This window comes from Hemiscyllium ocellatum, chromosome 4 (assembly GCF_020745735.1).
Source record: "Hemiscyllium ocellatum isolate sHemOce1 chromosome 4, sHemOce1.pat.X.cur, whole genome shotgun sequence".
NCBI classification, from domain to species: domain Eukaryota; kingdom Metazoa; phylum Chordata; class Chondrichthyes; order Orectolobiformes; family Hemiscylliidae; genus Hemiscyllium; species Hemiscyllium ocellatum.
In genome coordinates this window covers 17,753,787-17,777,765 of record NC_083404.1, presented here as the reverse complement: position 1 = coordinate 17,777,765, position 23,979 = coordinate 17,753,787, and the positions used below count along the sequence as shown (strand labels likewise).

At 40.4% G+C, this 23,979-nt stretch overlaps 1 protein-coding gene across 2 annotated transcripts in view; it reads left to right on the top strand.

Moving 5' to 3' along the window:
- znf704 (zinc finger protein 704) overlaps positions 1-23,979 on the top strand; it is a 180,627-nt gene that overhangs the window by 104,083 nt on the left and 52,565 nt on the right. The window lies entirely within an intron of this gene.

Here is a 23,979-nt window from a genome sequence, read left to right as displayed (position 1 = left end):
TTTAGTGGCTTCTTGGGTTATAACATCAGTTTTGCAAAGTCAGAGGCCGTGCCCATGGGTGGTCTCCTGAGAGGGCCTGATCTTGAGGATGGATCTCGGGTCCCCTTTAGGTGGTCGCAGGAGGGCAATCTCTACTTACATATATTTATTACTCCAGTTTTTCATTGGCTATTTAAAGCCAATTTTGCCCATTTATTTGACAGAATCAGGCAGGATCAGATGTGCTTCTGATCTCTTGGTTAGGTCAGAAAGCCCTCATTAAAATGAACTTTCTGCATCACCTGTTGTATCCTATGCGAATGCTTCCTTTGCTTTTTACTAAACAAATATTTAGGAGACTGAACAGCTGGTTCAGTTCCTTTATCTGGTATTGCAAGTGGTGCCTAATTAAATTGACTAAACTGCAGTTACCTCACAGACTGGGAGGAATGGACCTCCCAGATATCAAAAACTATCAGTTAAGCTTGTTGCTCTCTTAGGTGAATGATTGGGCCCTGGAGCGACTCTCACTCACCTTGGTTGGACATTGAAGCATCTCAAGCATGATGCCCCCTTATTAGCCTGTTGGTCTTAGACAAAATGAGAACAGTTAAGGAACATTGCCAAAGCCTAATATCATCAATACTGTCAAGGCTTGGAGGGCAATATGTTAGGATGAGGGCAATATTGCCAAAACATCATTTTTGACCACCATAGTTGGTATGCCGGCTTTCAGCCAGGGATGATGGACTCTGGTATTAACTATGGGCAGCTAGGGGCGTGTCTTGCTTGGGTGATATATTCGAAGGGGACATATTGATGTCCTTTGACCAGTTGGAAGTATGAATTGCCCAGTAGGGACCTCTTTTGTTTCTTTCAAATTAGAATTTAATACAAAAAGAGCCCACACTTCTAACTGAATCGTTATAGGTCCGAAATTGAGAAGAGGGTGTTGAATGCTGAGGGTACATTATCTATTAGCAATGCTTATCACGTATTGGGAGAGGGTCCCTTGGACAAGATGGAATGGCTCTGTAAGGTATGGGAGAGGGAGTTGGACATTGAGATCTCTTCTGAAATATGGGAGAATTTCTAGGAAAATGCAAGAAGGATCTCAATTTGCAACAGAACCCATGCCTTGCAATTGAAGATTCTCCACAGGGTCCATCTGGCCCAGACCACCTTGCTAAATTTAAAGCAGGAACATCTCCAATATGTCCTTTTGGGGCAGCATGGTGGCTCAGTGGTTAGCACTGCTGCCTCACAGCACCAGGGTCCCAGGTTCGATTCCAGCCTTGGGTGACCGTCTGTGTGGAGTTTGCACATTCTCCCTGTGTCTGCGTGGGTTTCCTCCGGGTGTTCCGGTTTCCTCCCCCAGTCCAAAGATGTGCAGATTAGGTGGATTGGCCATGTTAAATTGCCCATAGTGTTAGGTGCATTAGTCAGAGGGAAATGGGTCTGGGTAGGTTACTCTTCGGAGGGTCGGTGTGGACTGGTTGGGCCAAAGGGCCTGTTTCCACACTGTGGAGAATCCAATCTAATCTAAATGTGAAGTGAGCATGGACACGCTCACTCATTGTCTTTGGTCCTGCCACAGACTGCAGACATACTGGAGTGCTGTGGTAGGCGAATTTGAGAAGGCCTTGGGGACAGAGGTGGAGATGGAATCAATATCTCTTCTTCTTGGCTTTGTTCACTCACTTTCATTCGATACACACAAAAAAAAGCTTTTCAGTATCTCCGCATTTTGTGCAAGAAAGAACATTCTATTAGGGATGGGTGTCTGCAAATCCCCTGGGGCTGGTGGGTTGGCGTAAGCTAGTTATGGAGCAAAATCGAACCTGGGACCCTGGTGCTGTGAGGCAGCAGTGTTAACCACTGAGCCACCATGCTGCCCCAAAAGGACCTATTGGAGATGTTCCTGCTTTAAATTTAGCAAGGTGGTCTGGGCCAGATGGACCCTGTGGAGAATCTTCAATTGCAAGGCATGGGTTCTGTTGCAAATTGAGATCCTTCTTGCATTTTCCTAGATACTCTCCCATATTTCAGAAGAGATCTCAACATGCAACTCCCTCTCCCACACCTTACAGAGCCATTCGATCTTATCCAAGGGACCCTCTCCCAATACGTGATAAGAATTGCTAACAGATAATGTACCCTCAGCATTCAACACCCTCTTCTCAATTTCGGACCTATAAGGATTCAGTTAGAAGTGTGGTCTCTTTTTGTATTAAATTTGAACTTTCTTACAAAAATGGTGAGCCATAAATATGAGAATTTCTGTAAGACATGGTGGCCCTTTTTGGACTACCTGGGTACAGATTTGTCTGCCATTTTAATGAGAGTCTTGATATAGCCATAGCAATTCTGCGGAATGAAACTGGTATCCAGAGGGGAGGAACTGTGCATATATAAATATGTATAAATTTATGCGCTCCATCACCAAGGGCTGTTGTTTTGTTTCATTGAGCTGTGTTATGGTTATTATTATTATTATTATTATTGTTAAGATTTTCCTTTTTTAGTTTAGTTATTAGTTATTTATCTATGTAATTAGTGGGCTTGTTTTTTAACATTGGTTTGAGTTGTTTGATTTTATATTTATTGTAATATTCAAAAGAAAAGAAATCCTTTTTAATAAAAATAGATTTTTTTAAAAAATGACTTTTATGTCAATACTTTCAGATCTTGGTACAGACATGACGGACTGAATGGCCTCCTATATTTTCTATAACATTCAATGATATTGTTAATTCTAAGCACGTGTTTCACAACAGATTAACCTAACGGATTTTGAAAATTAGTATTTGGGTTTTCAACCGGCCATTAATTCTCCAAAGGTTACCTAACTATCTCCAATTCCGAAATTTTGAGATAAAAAGAAATCAAAATACTACATCCAGCAGAATTCAAGATAAAAATAGGACATTCGCTCACACAGAATATTTCTAGAGTAATGTTTCAGATATGGACCTTAGTCAAAATTGCCCTTGAGTTTGATGCCATGCTATAATTAAACATGCAAAAACTAATTAAATAAGTAAGAATTCACTCAGCTTGGTGGTATTTACATAGAGAATACTAAACTCAGAAAGAGTAACTGATGAATTAGTGGTAGTTATCATGTAAACGGCATAATTAAACTCAGCCAAGTACTTGTTGGATTATTCATCAGCTCAAAACTGACAACAAGAAGCAACCTGATTTCCAGTAGAGTCAAGAAAAAGAACATTTCTTCATTCCTGAGCTGTGGGCTTTGTTGGCAAGAGCAGAATTTGTTGCCCATTCATGGTTGCCTTTGAGTGGGTGATGGTGAGTTGCCTCCATGAATTGCCAGAGTTCTTGAATTATAGGTAGACCCACAATGCAGTTAGGAAGGGTGATCCAGGATATTGATCCAGTGACTGCAAAGGAACAGAGGATATATTTCAGATGGCTGCAAGTCCATGCATCTGCTGCCCTTGTCTTTCTAGGTCGTCGCAAATGTGGCATTCGAAGAGTCTGTTGAAGGAAGTTTGGTGCATTTCTGTAGTGCTCCTTAGAGATGTACTTACTGCTCCCAATGTGCATCAGCAATGGAGGGGATCAATGTTGAAGTTAGTGATGGGACACAGGCTGCTTTCTCCTGGACGATGTCAAGCTTCTTGAGTATTGTTGGAGCTGCACCCATCGGACAAGTGGGGAGTATTCCGTCACACTCCTGAATTGTGCTTTGTTCCAACCTATGGCTTACTCTTGAAGCCACAGTATGTATATGGCTGTTCTGATTGATTTTCTGGTCAGTATTAACCTCCAAGCTGTTGTTAATGGGAAATGCAGTAATGATAATGTTGAAAGGAGATGGTTACATTCTGTCTTATTGGAGATGGTATTTACCTGGTGCAGGTTGCTGCAAATATTACACAGTGAAGTGGCAGTATCCATTTTTCATCCATTTCAGGATGACAGGTTTAACTGACCAGAAATTTGGACGCACATCTCTGCAACAGAAGTAACCAATACTAGTTGGTTTGTGTTTTTATAGTCTCAAATAATTAAACAATTTAGTAGTGAGGGAAAGTTTCATTTTGCCATTGAGCTACATTAGTTGACAAGTGTTTTTGCAACATATGTTCATCTAGGATTTGAGACCATAAGACATAGTAGCTGAATTCGGCCTTTTGGCCAATTATGTTTGCTCCACCATTCGATATGGCTGGTATGTTTCTCAATCCCATTCTTCCACCTTCAACCTGCAACTCCCAATCCCCTTAGTAATCATAAACCTATCTATCTCTGTATTAAATTACTCACCGATTTGGCCTCCACAGCCCCTCCGCAGCAATGAGTTCCATAGATTAACCATTCTCTGGCTGAAGGAAATCCTCCTCATCTCAGTCCGAAAGGGTTGTCCCTTCACTTTGAGGCTGAGCCCTGAAGTCCTAATTTTTCCTACTAGTGGGAACATCTTCTCCACTTCCACTGCATCCAGGCCTCTCAGTATTCTGTAAGTTTCAGTCAGACTCCACCTCATCCTTCTAAACTCCATCAAATACAGACCCAGAGTCCTCAACCGCTCCTCAATGAAATGCCCTTCATTGCTAGAATTATTCTTGAAAACCTTCCCTGGATTGTCTCCAATACCAGCACATCTTTCCTTAGATATGGGGCCAAAACTGCTCACAATATTCCAAACATGATCTGACTAGACCCTTATCCAGCCTCAACAGTACATCTCTGTTCTTATATTCGAGTTCTCTTGAAATAAATGCTAACATTGCTTTTGCCTTCCTAACTCCCTATTGAACCTGCATGTTAACCTTAAGAGAATCCTGAACAGGACTTCGAGTCCCTGTGTCCGTTAGATTTATGAAGCTTCTTCCCATATAGAAAATAGTCTATGCCTGTATTTTTCCTACCAAATTGAATAATCTCACACTTGCCCACATTGTATTCCGTCTGCCACTTCTTTGCCCACTCTCCTAAGCTGTCCATGTATTTCTGCAGCCTCCCCACTTCCTCAACACCACCTGTCCCTCCACCTATCTTTGTGTCATCTGCAAACTCAGTTCCTTCGTCCAGATGGTTAATCTATAATGTGACCCCTACAGAAGTTTCCAACCTGTAAAAGAACCCTTTATCCCTACTCTCTGCACTCTGCCAGTCAGCCAATCCCCTATCCATGCCAGTACCTTGCTCCCAACACCATGGGATGTTATCTTATTTAACAGCCTCTTGTGCGGCACCTTGTCAAAGGCCCTCTGGAAATCCAAATAGATCACGTCCAGTGATCTCCTTTGACTAACTTGCTCATTACCTCCTTAAAGAATTCTAACAGATTTGTAAGGCATAGCCATGCCTTGATGATGCTGTGCTGAGTTAGATGTGTTTTATAATGCACTTCTGTGTATTTTGCAATCTCATCCTTAATAATGGATCTCCTATACATTTGACTTAATTAGAATGTTTCTATTGCTGCTTCTGTCTGTGACAAATTCTGCGTGATCATCTTGGAGCATTGATCAAGAGGTGCCAGTATTGACCTGGGGTGGACAAAGTTAAAAATCACACAACACCAGGTTATAGTCCAACAGGTTTATGTAGAAGAACTAGCTGTCGGAGCAAAGTAGAATATATGTGCAACTACAACCCTGCAAATGCAATGTGTGTTTGTGTGTATGTGTGTGTGTGTGTGTCTGAGAGGGAGAGAGTGTGTGCATAAGAGAGGGTCTGCGTGAGTGTGGGAGAATGTAAGAGTGTAGGAGAAAGTGAAGACTGCAGATGCTAAAGATCAGAGTTGAGAGTGCGATGCTGGAAAAGCACAGCAGGTCAAGCAGCATCCGAAGAGTCAGAGAATCGATGTTTTGGGCATAAGCCCTTCTGTGCTTTTACAGCACCACACTCATGACTATGTAAGAGTGTGTGTGTATGTGTGCTTGTATGTGAGTGTGTGTGTGAAAATGTATCTTGTAATGGGGGTCACCTGTAGTGTGACATGAACCCCAGGTCCTGCTTGAGGCCATCCTCATGGGTACTGAACTTGGCTATCAGCTTCTGCTCGGCCACTCTGCGTTGTTGCATCTCCCGAAGTCTGCCTTGGAGGATGGTTACCTGAAGATCCAAGGCTAAATGTCCCTGACCACTGAATGTTCCTGATTGTGAGGGAACATCACTGTCTGGCGTTTGTTCTGTGGTGTCCATTCATCCATTGTTGTGGCGTTTACTTGGTCTTGCCAATGTACCATGCCTCAGGATTTCCTTGCCTGCAGTGTATGAGATAGACAACGTAGGCTGAGTCACATGAGTACGTGTCATGGATATGGTGGGTAGTGTCCCCATGTGTAATGGTGGTATACATATCGACACTTGGACACGTGTTTGCCATGGCAGTGGTTGCCATGACTGGGTTGTACGGTGTTGTGGTCAATGTTGTTCTGAAGTCTTGTCCTTGGAGCGTGAAAGTGTTATTTCATTGACTTGCTATTTACATATTTAATCAATGCAGCTTTAAACACTTCAGTGTTTAGATGGACTGTTTCTGATGAGAGAATTGGAGAAGAATGCCATCCGAACAGGGCAGTGAAATTTATAATATTGCTGCCAATATTTTATTGGTTTTTCCAAATATGGATGTGGCCAAGCCTTTTTCGTTAGCATTTCTTCGAGCAAAGATATTTGATCTTCCCCTAAGAAACATATGAGGTCTAATTTTAATCCATTCACCAAAGTACAGTTAAAATCAGGCACGTTGGGCTTTGAACCAAGACTGACTTCTGTTTAACTCCCCTCTATCTTAGGAAGCACGGTGTTTAAATTCTCCGATGACTGGGTCAAGTGACTAATGTGCCTGTGGTAGTCACAGCCACGCCAAGTCCAACCTAGACTTTGATCCATACACTTTTCAGGAGATGATACTGAATAGAAACCAGGGTTTGGAGCCTTGGCTGAATATTTTGAGCCCCTTTGTGCTTGGAATAATTGATGTGGAGGTGCTGGTGTTAGACTGGGGTGGACAAGATCAGAAGTCACATGACACCAGGTTATAGTCCAACAGGCTTATTTGAAGCCACAAACTTTCCGAGTGCTGCTCCTTCATCAGGTGTTCCAAAAACTTGTGATTTTAAACAAACCTGTAGGACTATAACCTAATGTCATGTGACTTCTGACCTGGAATAATTGAGTGGTCGTGATCAATTGACCATATATAGACTACAAATTGAATCTGTAATTTTTCAGCTCAGTACAGGTCATTGAGCACCGTGTTGCAGACCACAGATCTGGAATATGATTAGTTTAAAACATTTGGGAATACCTTTGAATTTAATGATTCTCCTTAATGCATTTGGGTCAACAACACAGTCACCTCATCAGCTTTTATGATCAAAATTTTCTTGTTAGCACCAAACTTGGTTTTCCAACTTCAACTGCCCTCTGAGCTTGTGCACAAATGGAATGTTCATGTTAGGCGCCCACTGCCCTGTACCCAAAATCAAATTAGCAAAGGTCTTAAAAGATAGACATTAAGGTTATGACCATTCATCCCCTTTCCCTGCTGCTAATTGTAGGCAACAGTTTCTTGGTAATGGTACATCTAAACACTGAAGGATTGGAGGCTATATTGATTAAATATGCAAGTAGCAGTCAGTGGAATAACATTTACATGCTCCAAAGAAATTGTAGCTTGATAGAAACCCTGGTTGACCTATTGAATTTTGCTTAGATATGTGCAGACATTATGTGGTGTGGATGATTTCAGAAACCCAAGATTCTGTAATATTTTCTATACTTTTCAGTCAAACACTGCCACTTTGGTTTTGTACAAAGTTAAAAACCACACAATACCAGGTTATAGTCCAACAGGTTTAATTGGAAACACACTAACTAGTGTGCTTCCAATTAAACCTGTTGACTATAACCTGATGTTATGTGATTTTTAACTTTGTACACCCCAGTCCAACACCGGCATCTCCAAATCACGACTTTGGTTTTGGGCACTGGAAGAAGGTGAGAGCAGAATGCAAGAGTAAGGTTCTGTGTTTTCTTGTGAATATTCATCTTTTTTCCACTTGCACTAAGATAGCGGTGTCCTTCTTATCTCTCACTCAAGTGACCATTTTGCATACGCACAGGAATTTTAACTTCACCATTGCTAGATCAATCATGTGAGCTAACAAACTATTTCCATCTGTCTGTGGGGCAGTTTGCACAGTCTTTCCTTACCCCTTGGACTGGGACACCTGGGCTCAAGTTCCACTTGCTCCAGGTGCCTGTAATAACATCTCTGAACAGGTTGCTGAGTAAAATATGTCAACACAGTCCTGACTACCCCCTCTCTCAATATTATATCCTGCAACTTCATATGCCAATGAGCCAGCCTTTCCTTTCAGATCTGCCAGTAGACTCATTGAAGAAGTTACTGAGGAGCTGAGGTGTTGTCCTTGAAGCTCCTTCTTCTTTCACCATGCCAATCCTCTTTCTCTCTCTCTTTCTCTCTCTGCTTTCCTCAAATCCAAGTATATCTCTCCTTTGAACATCTCTAAATAAGCCTGTCTGCTGACTGATGATCAACCAATCAGAGTTGGGAATACCAGTGAGGATTCACCCGCCCTGGGAAACGGTGGGGGGTTCTGGCACTGCCCTGTGCATGGTGGATCACAATGTCAAGGCAGTTTTGAGGAGTAGCTACATGAATAAGGTACGAGAAGGCGGGGGCACCCAGTGAATCCCAGCAGCTGACTTCAAAGGATAAGAGACCTGGAATATGGTTAGTTTAAAACATTTGGGAATATCTTGGAATTTAATGATTCTCCTTAATGCATTTGGGCCAACAACACAGTCACTTACCCAGCAGAAATTAAAGAAGATATTTTAAAATGTGGAACTATGATAGAGCTATGGAAATGATTGCGGCTGCTACCTTATTTCAAGGTTCAGATGAATGCTCCGACCAGTTTGAGGTTTACGTGAACAGTTTACAGTATTATTCAAACCCTCAAGAGTGGCACGGTGGCTAAGGGGTTAGCATTGCTGCCTCACAGTGCCAGGAACCCGGGATCCCATGGATTAGCCTGGGAAATGCAGGAATAGGTTGGAAGGCTGGGATCTGGGTGGATGCTCTTCAGAGGATGGGTGTGGACCCGAGGGGCTGAATAGCCTACTTCCATGCCATAGCGATTCTATGATTCAGGTTCACTGTAGCTCATAGTTGCTCCTGAGCACCGAGTAAGGTCCTTGTTCACTCCTTCACAATGCAGTGCCAGAACATTGTATATAATATTCTTTCAATTTAATATTGAAATAGAAGGTAATTCTGGTGGAAAATAAACTCAGTTTTATAGTTCTTATGTTAATTCTTCCCAAGAGATTTGTTTTTTCTCTCACAATTAAAGACTTTGTTAGAGTTGCATGATTTGATTCCAGCTTTGGTAGCTACCTACCCAACTCCTTTGTGAAAGCAGAATTTCACACCCGACCAGTATGTTCTGAAGGGTCTGATTGAAACTGAAGCCAGGTGAAGAAGGGACTTTTATTCTGTACTATTTGTAACTGTTCTACACTTTTCTTGCCTTTCTCAAAATAGACCCTAATGATTAATCGCCCTGACTTGCTTCCAGTGATATCAGTGACAGATTTAAAAAGATTTTCATCCTTTCATTTCCTGTAATTATGCTTGTCAGCATTTTTACTGCAATAATGAAATATGTTTTTATACTAGGTTTTTAATCCTTTTTATGGGAGTTCTATCTCACACATGCTCGCACACACATTAAAAGATGTCCTGTAATATTATTCATAGTGAATGGAATCACATTCCTTTCTGAACCAACAGTGGTGTCATCCCAAATAATGTACAGTGCATTGTCAGTGCTTTGGTGACTCCATTCAGTTCCTATTACTTGGTGTTGTTGGAATTCATGCATTTTATCCATTTTGTCACACTGAAGTCTAGTTGAGTAGAAAATCGGAGGATTCAAATGCAATAGGTGTGATCTTGGGATGTGTTCTGACAGAGAGTAGGGGGTTGGCTCTTTAGGGATCTGCAACATTTTGGAGATTCCAGAAAGTGGCAGTCATTAACCAGAAGGAAAAAAAACGGTCCAAATCTCAATCTAATTTGGATGCCTGGAGATTCAGGACTTCATTGATTTGATATCGTTACAATGAGTTCTGAATGCAGGCTGTAACCTGATGCTATACCTGTACGTTCACTGAATGTAGATTCCCAACACGAAAGTAAAAGTAAACAGTTGAAATCCTGCTACGTTCTCAAAATTGAGATTCAGCAGTGATGCTTTCATGGAAGTATTTTCAATGGGATTTATGTGGTTAGTAACCTTTCTTAACCTTTTATCAGCATCTGGTGTTATTTTGTTCCTTCTCCTCATTAGTTTAAAATCGGGTAAAGGAAGAAAGAATTTAAATTTGTACAGCATTCTCACAAACACAGAATACCCCAAAGCTCTTCGAAGCCAGTGAATGTTTGATAAAGTTTAGTCACTGGTGTAATGTAAGAAAACTTAAAATGATGAATTTGACCAACTTCCCAAAATTTTGAATAAAAACCAAAAGAACTGCAGATGCTGTAAATTAAAAACAAAGACAGACGTTGCTGGAAAAGCTCAGCAAGTCTGGCAGTATCTGTGAAGAGACATCAAAGTTGACGTTTCAGGTCTGGTGACCCTTCCTGCTGAGCTTTTCTGACAACTTCTGTTTTGTTCCCAAAATGTTTGAATGATCCTAATAATTCGGCATCTCTCTTTCAAACTCCACGTTCTCATATTTGGTTTGTTGCTTTCATACATGATTAGTTTCTGATTGACAGATTTCAAGTCACTCTTTCAATTTATAAGTTGTCTACTCTCAAATTTTTGATTCATAGTGACTTTATAATGGGACCTTTCAGTTCTCAACTGGTGGATAGATAAAGTGTAACATATGAAGTGTGACATAGTATTAATGGGCGAGATGTGTGCCAGATAGACCATGTTTTTATATATATAGCAAGTCAGGGTTTACCGTGTGTTAACAAGGTAGTCTTCATACGGAATTTTGAGGATAGCATAGATTACATGGAAAATAATTTAGAAAGAAATAAGAGAAGAACATTGTGCCCATTGAGATCTTGGTGAATTCCTGCTTAAATTCTTTTGTTTAGCAAAATCTTTTACTGTTTCATTATTTCCATTAAGTTGACAAAATTCTATTGTATATATCTATTAACTGAATAGAGCGTGGGTTTCCTCCGGGTGCTCCGGTTTCCTCCCACAATCCAAAGATGTGCGGGTCAGGTGAATTGGCCATGCTAAATTGCCCGTAGTGTTAGGTAAGGGGTAAATGTAGGGGTATGGGTGGGTTGCGCTTCGGCGGGTCGGTGTGGACTTGTTGGGCCGAAGGGCCTGTTTCCACACTGTAAGTAATCTAATCTAATCTAATCCTGTTGCTGACAGTGACCTAGGACTTGCCTGCTGTTATGGCTGAGATGGATGTTGTGTAGTTTGCTGAACTGCAAGTTAAATAAATATGACTCTTGGGTAAATCAGTGTATATTATTTTCAGTGATTATAACCACTTACTCTGGAATTTGTTTTCGAACACTCAGCCAAGGATGTCATCCAAAATAGAAGCAGAAATTAAAAATGTACTTTGTTAGTGAAACAGCACAATGTAGTGGAAGAACAAAGAAAAGAACAGCACAGAAACAGGCCCCTCAGCCCACCAAGACTGTATCGGCACATGTTGCCTTTATAGAACATAGAACATAGAACATAGAAGGATACAGCGCAGTACAGGCCCTTCGGCCCTCGATGTTGCGCCGACCGAATCCTACCTAACCTATACTAGCCCAATAACTTCCAAATGCCTATCCAATGCCCGCTTAAATGACCATAAAGAAGGAGAGTTCACCACTGATACAGGCAGGGCATTCCATGAACTCACAACCCGCTGTGTGAAGAATCTACCCCTAACATCTGTCCTATACCTACCACCCCTTAATTTAAAGCTATGTCCCCTAGTAACACCTGACTCCATTAGCGGTAAAAGGTTCTTAGTATCTACCCTATCTAAACCCCTAATCATCTTATACACTTCTATCAGATCTCCCCTAAACCTTCTCTTCTCCAATGAGAACAGCCCCAAGTGCCTCAGCCTTTCCTCATAAGATTTTCCTACCATTCCAGGCAACATCCTGGTAAACCTCCTCTGCACTCGTTCTAAAGCTTCCACATCCTTCCTATAGTATGGCGACCAAAACTGCACACAATACTCCAGATGAGGCCTCACCAGAGTCTTATACAACTGCAACATGACCTCAGGACTCCGGAACTCAATTCCTCTGCCAATAAAGCCCAGTACACCATATGCCTTCCTCACAGCACTATTTACCTGGGTGGCAACTTTCAGAGATCTGTGTACATGGACACCAAGATCCCTCTGCTCATCCACACTACCAAGTAGCCTACCATTAGCCCAGTAATCCATCATCTTGTTATTCCTACCAAAGTGAACGACTTCGCACTTAGCTACATTGAATTCCATTTGCCACATTTCCGCCCAGCTCTGCAACTTATCTATATCCCGCTGTAACCTACCACTTCCTTCCTCACTATCCACAACTCCACCGACTTTTGTGTCATCCGCAAACTTGCTTACCCAGCTTTCAAGTCCTTCCTCTAGATCATTTATAAAGATAACAAAAAGCAATGGTCCCAAAACAGATCCTTGTGGTACACCGCTAGTAACTGCGCTCCAAGATGAACATAATCCATCAACTACTACCCTCTGTCTCCTTCCAGCCAGCCAATTCCTAATCCAAACCTCTAATGTATCCTCAATGCCATACCTCCGTAGTTTTAGCATTAGCCTACCATGGGGAACCTTATCGAACGCCTTACTAAAATCCATATACACAATATCTACTGCTTTACCCTCGTCCACTTCCTTAGTCACCTTCTCAAAGAACTCAATAAGGTTTGTGAGGCACGACCTGCCCTTCACAAAACCATGCTGGCTATCCCTGATCACGTTATTCCTACCCAGATGTTCATAAATCTTATCCCTTACCATTCTCTCTAAGATTTTGCCCACCACTGAAGTCAGACTCACTGGCCTATAGTTACTAGGGCTATCCCTACTCCCTTTCTTGAACAATGGGACCACATTCGCTATCCTCCAGTCCTCTGGTACTATTCCCGTTGACAATGACGACATAAAAATCCAGGCCAATGGCTCTGCTATCTCCTCCCTAGCTTCCCATAGGATCCTGGGGTAAATGCCATCAGGCCCAGGAGACTTATCTATATTCATCCTTTCCAATATTCCCAAAACCTCTTCCCTGCATATTTCCAGGGCATCCATTCTAATTATTTGTGATTCCATATTCACATCAGCAACAGTGTCCTGTTCCTGAGTGAATACTGATGAAAAGTACTGATTTAATGTCTCTAAACTTTCTAAACTAAAAACCTATTGCCTTTATGCGGTTCGTATGCCTATCTATTGACATGTCTGTCAAGGTGCCTCTGAAATGTTGCTATAGTATCTGCTCCTCCCACATCCTCTGGCAGTGCCCTCAAGGCTCTTACCACCTTCTTTGTTTAAAAAAGAAACTTGCCTCTCAGCTCTGTTTTAAACTTACCCCCTTTTAGTTAAACCTATGTCCCCTAGTAATTAACATTTTGACTCTGACTATCCATTCCATCCATGATTTGGAGACACCAGTGTTGGACTGGGGTGTACAAAGTTAAAAATCACACAACACCCGATTATAGTCCAACAGGTTTATTTGGAAGCACTAGCTTTCGGAGCGCTGATCCTTCAACAGACAACCACCTGATGAAGGAGCTGCGCTCCAAAAGCAAGTACTTCCAAATAAACCTGTTGGACTATAACCTGGTATTGTGTGATTTTTAACATGTCTATCGTAATTTTGTAAACTTCTATCAGATCGCCTCTCATCCTTCAAAATTCAATTTTAAACACATACAGTTTGTCCAATCTCTTCTCATAGTTAATATCTTCCAAACTAGACAACATCCTGACAAACTGTTTCTGTACCCTCTCCAAAGTTCCACATCCTACTGGTAATGTGGTGACGAGCACTGTACACAATATTCCAAATGTGGCCTAACTAAAGTTCTATACAACTGCAGCATGACTTCTCAATTTTCATACTTAATGGCGCAACTGATGAAGGCAAGCATGCCATATGCCTTCTTGACCCCCAAATACACTTGTGTTGCCACTTTTTGGGGAACTATGGATCTGTGCACCCATATCCCTCTATATGTTGATGCTACCAGGATTCTGCTATTCACTGTATACTTCCCTCCTCCAGTAGATCTTTCAAAATGCATCACCTCCAGTCTTTCTATTCTATCATTCTCGGAATCCTGTAATATTTCCATGAATATACCAGAAAACAGACTCGTGAACATGGAACTGCTATCATTTCCAGGTTTCTAGCATATTCTCACACCATCTTGACCAAGACAACCATTCCATCATCACCTCTGTGTCAATATCCTGGAACTCCGTACCTAAGTGTTATGAAGGTGAAGGTGTGTACTGTACCTTGAAGAGAGAGAGGATGCTGGCAAGGACTGACTGAAAGCACAGAGTGTGCTGAACAATTTAAAAATGTAACATTTGATTGAAACAAATAGCTGGAGTTGCATTGCCATGGAACAAAAACAAATTCAAGTTCGGCCAATCAGTTTAAATTATGCTCAAGATACCAAAATCCAATCGAATTTGAATTTTACTGTTTAGGATGACATCAAACTAATGAAATGATCTGATGTTTTGGATCAAACTGCACATTTTGAACAGTTAGGGGGAGAACAGCAAAGAGCACCAACAAGTATAGACTGCTGGCTGAATAGCTGTCCGACAGGTACCTGTCCATAAGAAAGGTTGTGCAGCAGAAGACTGAAGAAAAGATGAGCCAGGAAAATACAGAGGAAAACCTACAGAGAAAAATATATAAAGAAGAATCAACAAAGCTGGCTGGTTTTGAAACATGGTTATTTTTTGTAAATCTTAATCGGGTTCTTTTTTATCTGACCAGTATTGTAGAGTGGGAGGTAAAAGATAGGTTTAAGAGAAAACAGTTGTTGTTTTAATGTTCTCTTTTGGACTTAAAGAATAAAATGGTTAACTTTTACTTTAAATAGTGAGATCTGGGATGGTTCTTTGCCTCTTGAAATTTAACAGATTACTGTGTGGGGTGAGCAACTCTGTGTGTTGGGTTTAAAATTGCAGATGGGTTTACCCCGTGTCATAACAGAAGAGCGTTGTGGATTGCAATGGTTCATGAAGCAGGATCATCAACTTCTTCTCAAGGCAATAGGAATGTATTTTTTTAAAAATTTGTTACCAAATGAACTTTCGTCAGTGGCATATTTTTACTATAAATTTCTGTTGGACCAGAAAAATAATGTTCTGCATATTATTATAAAACAGTAAATCAAAATTAATAATCACACTCTACCATGTGATCGCAACAAGTAAATTCCATTCTGCTGTTTGTTAAACAGATCAAACATCTTCAGGGTAAATCTTCTCCAAAGCATTTTCGCTATGTTGAAGCATAAGAAATTAGAGTAGGTGGTCAAGAAAGCATATGACATGTTTGCCTTCATCATTTGGGGAACAGAGTTTAAAGGTTGGCAAGTCATATTGCAGCTGTGTAGAACTTTAGTTGTGCCTCATTTGGAATATTGTGTACAGTTCTGGTCGCCACATTACCAGAAAGATGTGGAGGCTTCATAATCTGCTTCATTTGGTCCAAAGACAGTTTTTATCTCCATGAACTCAGCAAACCTGGGTTCTGAGTGGCCAAGTAATGACAGTCAATGTATTTGGTTAAGAAGGTGAAATGGCCATGCAATTTCCTTTTTACAACTCAATGTAGTAGGTCTCTGGTATATCTTATTCTGTAGTTTCTTACACTTCAGTGATTTACCACTGATTGATGTGGTAAAATGCATTTGAGGTTTATCCTTTAAGGTCTATTTCTACGCTTGGAAAAAAAGCAGGAGGACTGAATTAACTCATACAATCTAGTGATGCTAGGCAGCTACTTCAAGAATAGCAGTTGACATTGGAATCTGCATTACTGACAAAAAAATGGAAAGAAATTGGTTGAAGTGTTTTGTAAGTCAGGCAGGATCACTGGAGAAACAATCAATATCTCAGGTCAGTGACCTATCATCAGAATATTATACAGTCATACAGCGTCAAAACAGACCCATTCGGTCCAAACCAGTCTATGCCGAACGTAAGCCCAAACTAAATAAGTCCCACCTTCCTACTCCTGGCTCTTATCCCTCCAAACCTTTTCTACTTATCCACATCTTTTAAATGTTGTACATGCATCCACCACTTCCTCCGGAAATTCATTCCACATATGAACCATCTCTGTGTAAAGGATTTGCCCCTCATGTCATTTCCAAATCTGTCTTTTCTCACCTTAAAAATGTGTGCCTTTCCATAGCTGTATTTTCCAGGGTTCCATAAGATTATTTACGTCAGTGCTCATCCTCATAATCTACATTCTGTTGTTAATCAGATCAGTCTTCAACACTGTTTCAATAAAATTAATCCATAAGACATCAGTTCCTGACATATAGTAGTGAATCTTCTTGTTCTGCAGCAACATGCCAAGTTAGTTAACCAATTTACCTTTAAATTATCCAGTGAAAACCAATACAGATATGTTAATCTCTTGGGTCCTTAAATTATGATATGTGCTACTAACATGTAAATGCTTCATATGTTTGTCAGTAATTTGTCTCCAGTGTTTAAGGGACATTTTAATACTCGTACGTTACATGTGTAACACCTCCATGAGAACAAGTGTGAGAAAAATTTCACCTGAAAATATACAGGTATCCTGTGCTAATTTCACACTATACTTGAAATGATCTGGATTGAAATTGATCTTGGTCATAACCTCGGACCCATTGAATATTATCAATGCAAGGTCAATAAATCCCATCAACCATTGGCTGACATTGCAAGAATCTTCACTTGTTTAAAAGATTTAAAGTAGGATGTTGCAACAGACACTTGACGAAACGGATATTGCCATTTTTAAATTCAGACTCAAGTGATAATATTTCAGATTTGGAAGTTAAAAAATTCCTAGCTGCTCGACAGTGGTTCTGTTCTCTGCCCTCAACAGTGTTAAATCAATCTATTATAAAGTATTCCAAGACTTCCTCTGTAAAGTTCTCCACTTTCACTATGTGTGGGGACCAGCACCCAGCAAGCACACTAATTACACATTCCATTTTGGTGCATGTGTAGTTGCAAAAATAAAATACATTACTGATATCCTGGGAAATTAACTTTAAGTCTGGATGACAGAAGCATTACAGTACCTGCAGCAGTTTTCCTTGCAATCCCGGGATATACTTTAATTTCTGAAATATTTTCAACAGGATTATTAGCAAGACTTCTTTTAGAACAAGTTGCTGAGGTGAAGCATTAGCCCAGAACGTTCCACTATGCAGCGCAGATGTTTATGTCTAGAAAATGCTGAGTATTGCATGCATCTTTCAGAATTTGCACTGTTTTCTTCTTCAAACGTGAGGAATCACAACATGTCTAAAAATAAAGGAGGGGATTCATAGTGCCTGGCTGTGTAATTGGTAATGACTGAAATTGTAAGTGTGTTCTAGTCAGCTTGATTAGTAATTCATCCCATGAGGAGGTATTAAAGAACAATCAGGATTTACAACACTCCAAACACAAATAAAATTAAAGTTGTAATTAAAATGGCATTTTCTTGCGACATCCTACTGTGTACAACATTGGTGCTATAAATGAAATCTGTAGTGAATTCCTGAATATTAAATATATGCAAATCAAGAGCAGAACCTACATTATGCTCATGCATTTTGAAGAACCAAAGAGAAATGAAGACTCTGATGACTCTGACCCATCTGATATTCTGGTTCTTCCAATCTGCATCCAAATACTCTGAAAACATCCATCTCTACTGACACCACCACTCCCACAACAGATTACCCCAAATGTTTAGCATATTTTCTTCTGAAAACATTCCTTCTGATATCTGCTTTATAATTGCCTTTCTACTCATTTGTTCTTACAGCTGATGCTATCTTTACCTATTTTAGAATTGGCCCATGTTTGGTCTTATTTCTTATATTTTTATTTTCTTTTACTAGATTTACTTTGTCTGAATCATTAAATGTTTTTCTGCTTCAACAAACTTTGTTTCATAGGATGTTGGGACTGAAATCATGAAATCTATTTTTCTTAATTGTATATTATAATTAAAGTCATTTTTTATTGTCTTACCTGCATCTTGACAGTTATTTTCGTTCACATTCACACCATAGCTACCAGTACTTTACTAAGGTCTTTACTCCTCAAGGCAATCCATTTCACAAATTACATGCATACATTCATGTTTCCATTTAAAGTCTATTTTTCTAAGACACTGCCACAAGAAGCATAATCGTATATTATCAATGTAATGGCCAATGCATTGTTTGTTCTATTTTCTGAAGCCCCAGATCAGTTCCAGTTGACATTAAAGATAATTAAATTGTTGAGTTTCTTTTATTTCATAGAACTGTAATCTGAGTCCATAATAGAAAGAAGTGTGTCATCTTAATTTCTTAATTTTTAATTCTCCCTTCCCACCTTTTCCTGACCACTGACTGTCCCTCAGCACAGTTCGTCATCATTTGTAGAGCCCCAATATTTTCTCCATTTGTCACAGACCCAGAATTTACATATTCTTATTCTCCCCACGGCCAATATGTTTTACGATGAGGGAGCTTCTGATTTCTTACCAATATAATGTCGAACTCAATTAATTAATTCCAGCAGCAAGATTTTGAGAGTTTAAAAATAAATACAGTCACTTACTCTTGCTGGGTTACTGTAAGAACAATACAACATTAAGGCTGGGACATTTTCATTGGAGAGTAGGAGGTTGAGACGTGACCTTATTGAGGGACATAGTTAAAGTGAATGACAACAGTTTTTTTTCCTTAGGGCGGGGGAGTTCAAAACTAGGAAACATATTTTTAAGGTGTTAAAGTCATAGAGTGTTCGAGTTACAGTGTTGTACAGCACAGAAACGGACCCTTCAGTTCAACTCATCCATGCTGATCAGATATCTTAAATTCATCTAGTTCCATTTACCAACATTTGGCCCATATTTCTCCAAAACCGTCCTATTTATATGTCCATCCAAATGCCTTTTAAATATTGTAATTGTACCTGCTTCTGCCACTTCCTCTGGCTGAAAAGAGAAAGATTTGAAATGGATATCGGGGGAACTTTTTACATAGAGAGTGATTCACTCGTGTGTGGAAAGAAATGCCAGAGAAAGTGGTGGATGAAGTATATTTACAACGTTTAAAAGACATTTGGATAAATTCATGAATAGGAAAGGTTGGGAGGGATATGGGCCAAACACAGGTAGGTGGGACTAGGTTAGTTTGGGATCATGGTCAGCATGGAATGGCTGGACCAAAGGGTCTGTTTAGAGTCATAGAGATGTATATCATGGAAACAGACCCTTTGGTCCAACCCGTCCATGCCGACCAGACATCCCAACCCAATCTAGTCCAACTTGCCAGCACCCGGCACATATCACTCCAGACCATTCCTATTCATGTACCCATCCAAATGCCTCTTAAATGTTGCAATTGTACCAGCCTCCACCACATCCTCTGGCAGCTCATTCCATACACGTACCACCTGCTGCGTGAAAAAGTTGCCCCTTAGGTCTCTTTTATATCTTTCCCCTCTCACCCTAAACCTATGCCCTCTAGTCCTGGACTCCCCGACCCCAGGGAAAAGACTTTGTCTATTTATCCTATCCATGCTCCTCATAATTTTGTAAACCTCCATAAGGTCACCCCTCAGCCTCTGACGCTCCAGGGAAAACAGCCCCAGCCTGTTCAGCCTCTCCCTCCAAATCCTCCAATTCTGGCAACATCCTTGTAAATCTCTTCTGAATCCTTTCAAGTTTCTGTGCTCTATGACTCTATTTTACTCATTCATCTCAAACACACAAAAGATAGATACAGATGAAGACAGTAGACTGTCAGAGATTGTAATTGCTTTGTACGCTTCCACGGCAGACCTGTAGTTTCTTAGATTACCTTGATGCTGTAAGTTTGAAGGGAGAGTCTTATAAACAAAAGAATCCCACCTGGCTGAGAGATGCTTTGTCAAGTTTCTAGGGGGTTGGGTCTCCATTGAACTCAAAGGTAATGGAGTTCTTTTTTCTATTGGGATTTCTTGCTTGCAAAGAATTGATCATAATTAGTAGAAAGTTAGGACTATAGATGCTGCAGATCAAAATCAAAAAGTGTAGCACTGGAAAAGCACAGCCGGTCAGGCAGCATCCGAGGAGCAGGAGAGTCGATGTTTCAGGCATAAGCCCTTATCAGGAATTTAGGTATTAAAGAAGAGATTTACAAGGATGTTGCCAGAGTTGGAGGATTTGAGCTATAGGGAGAGGCTGAACAGGCTGGGGCTGTTTTCCCTGGAGGGTCAAAGGCTGAGGGGTGACCTTATAGAGGTTACAAAATTATGAGGAGCATGGATAGGATGAATAGACAAAGTCTTTTCCCTGGGGTCGGGGAGTCCAGAACTAGAGGGCATAGGTTTAGGGTGAGAGGGGAATTCCTGATGAAGGGCTTATGCCTGAAACGTCAACTCTCCTGCTCCTCAGATGCTGCCTGATCGGCTGTGCTTTTCCAGTGCCACACTTTTCGACATTGATTGTAATTACACTGGGTGTTTGCAAGACATTTAACTAGATGATTTTTTACTGTAACTCCACCAGATGGTTTCTAGCTATAGATTATAAAAGCAGACAGAAAACATGCCTGTCTCCTCTTCTGACCTTTCATAATTTTAAAGTACTTATACCTTGTGTTGTTGTTTAACACATTGAGGGTTTGAGGCAATCAGTCTTTGAATGATTTTCCTCTCCCTGGACGTGGAAAAGAAGATGCCATGTAGAGCAAATAATTGGATCTATCCCACTTCCCACAACCTCAGCGATCAGTCTTTGTGTGAGAGTTCCATATGTGACCTTCTTGAACCACCATCGTTAAGGGCCTCACCCCACCACCAGCCTGATTATCTGCCCTCCAGGAAACTAGGGCAACCTGCCTTTTGACTTGTTGTGGGGCCTCCATTTGCCAGGAACGTAACTTCTATACGACTGCTGGACAAGCACATTTACTGTAGTAAGTTGAGGGGTGTGTAGGTTAGGTTGATTTTCAATTGAAATAAAATCTCGGCTCAACATCGTGGGCCGAAGGGCCTGTACTGTGTTGTATTGTTCTATGTTCTATAATTGGAGGCTGGGATGGGCTGCTGAAAGGGCTCATCAGATAACACTGCATTGCTGTGTGTTTTATTTAATTCCTTGTCTCAGTCAATATTTGTGACTGGGATTGAGGTTTTCCTTAATAAAAGCAAATTACTGCGGATGCTGGAATCGAAATCAAAAGAGAAAATGCTGGACAAACGGTCAGTTAGACTCGAAACGTCAGCTGTTTTCTCTCCTTACAGATCCTGCCAGACCTGCTGAGGTTTTCCAGCATTTTCTCTTTTAGTTGAGGTTTTTCTTATCTTGGTGATGTCTGTGGTTGTGCTTTTGTGCCTTTGGTGATGGTTTCCTTTAGCCAGCTTTTGAAATCAATTTCTATCATTCCAAAATAGTTTTGCTACATTTATTGGAAAATGAGGTCCGTTTATTCTTCTTCTTCCATTCTCTCTTTGACAGGAAGGTAGTTGATGCAGTTGAGATTGTGGGCTATCCAGTCGTAGCTCTGACAAAAGCGGTCAAGGAATAACCAGCTGCTTGACACTTCCCCACTCCTTGTGAGGAAGCAGCTGGCTGCCAGTTCACAGACTCCCCACAAAATTGCAGCAGGTATTGAGTTTGCATTGAGTACAGTGTTGGTGTTTCATTATGGAATGAACATGAAAAACTGCTGCTTCACCTCTATCACATGACACGTTTTTGTACTGTTGCAGTCCCAAACTAATCATAAACCACTGCGTATACAAATTGCATAATCACCGGAAGTTACATTGTCTAGTGGAAGTTGGTCAACTCATGTCACAATTGCTGAGCACAGCTCTGGTTAGCTGATTGTGGGCAAGATGTTATTGCCCTTGAGAGGTTACGTTGTCAAACCACGCAAATGATTCCTTGTCTCATGGATCTATACCACATGGGTAAGTTAAAAAAGGTTGGGCTTGTTTTCTTTGAAAAAGAAGTGACTCAAGAGTGACCAAATCGCAGTTCTAAAATTTCGAAGGGTGATTACAGGATTATTTCAGCTAAAGTATTCACCACAATAATGACCAACATGTCAATATTGAAATTGGAAACTAAGGAATAACAAGGGATGTAAACGGAATCTTGACACCTAAAGGAAGGACATTGGAACAGAAAGTGCCAAAGATTCACAAAATAATTAGATGTGTGTCTGGAGAAAGAAAGTGTTAAAAATATGCTAAGAAGACAATTGATTGAGTCAGTGTTTGAAAAAGAGACTATTTCTTTCAGCGTAATGGTTTTCCCCTTTCCTCAAATGTTCTGGAGAAGTTTTCAACGTCTGGACACTTAATTATAGCTATAGATGAATGAATACAAATGTTCCAATATATTGCATTGGTAATATTTAATCTTTATCAGTCATTATAGTGTATATTGTAATGAACTGATGAACTTGACCATATTATTAAATGCCTCAAATCCAGTTGTGTATCATACCGTTTTGTGTCATGAATTTTACAGGATTTCTTCATCTACTTTAGCTTCATTTGAAGATCAGTGGTTGCTGGTAAATAGCATTAATAGTTTAAAAAAATCTGGGAAATTAAATTTCCACTAAAGTGATGGCCAGAGGTCAAGGGAGTGCAACAGCAGTTCACACCAATAGAGTGATAGCAGCAAGGTTTGTCATGCAATGACATGTATGAACTGCATGATCATTGGGAAGTGGTAGAAGCAAACATTGATGTCCTCCACCAGAAAGGAAACAAAAGGTAGCAAATGCATGGGTCCAAGAATGTTTACTTACTTTATACTGCCTGGAGACTACCTGCTGTTGGTAGTGGCATCCTTAGTATGGGAATGTTGTGTAGCATGGACAACGAAATGTAGTGGGATCTAAGCTCGTTATTTATATTGTGTGGGTCAATCACTCTGCTGCAACACAATTTAAGTGGGTGTTTCAAATTACAAAAGAACAGTCATTAAAATATTCCTGCAGTTTGCACAATGAGAAATATTCTCATTTTCAGCCATTACATCACACAGCTGTACAAATTCTAATGACATGTCAAGAATTTGTGTCTATTCCAACTCACAATCTTAAACTGAATGGGTAAAAGCTCTAATATGGGGCAAAACATCGCTCAAGACAAAACATTACCCCATTATTTCACAAATTATGTGTATTTCCCCTTCTATTAGATACCCAACACCTTCCCTGTACAAAGTATTCCAAAAATATCCAATCTCAGCCTCTGTAAGAGTGAATTTTTCATAGGTGAGGAGAGTGCTTTCTCCCCTTTATCTGCCAGAAGAGATACATAAGCTGTAAGAAAATAATGTTAATTCCTGAGGACATTCAGACTGAGTATATTTTCATCAGAATCCATCTGATAAACACTGTAGAAGTCAAAACTTGGCAATAGCAATAATGCACTTTATCTATCTCATGCACGTTAGGTCAAAGCTCTGCTGGAGCCAGGCATCTCATGGTCTGTGCCATTAGTTACATCATTTCCAACATGTTTGCCTCTTTCACATAATTTAACCAATAAGTTACTGAAAGTGGAAAGACAATGGAATATGTGTAACCTTGCTGAATGGCAAGACCAAAATGTATTTCCTTGACTGATGAAATTTATTTGCTCCACCTTCCCCACTGCATGTCACAATTACCCTGCACCTGCATTTACCTATCGCCTTCCCAGCTACCTTCCCCCCAGGCTCAC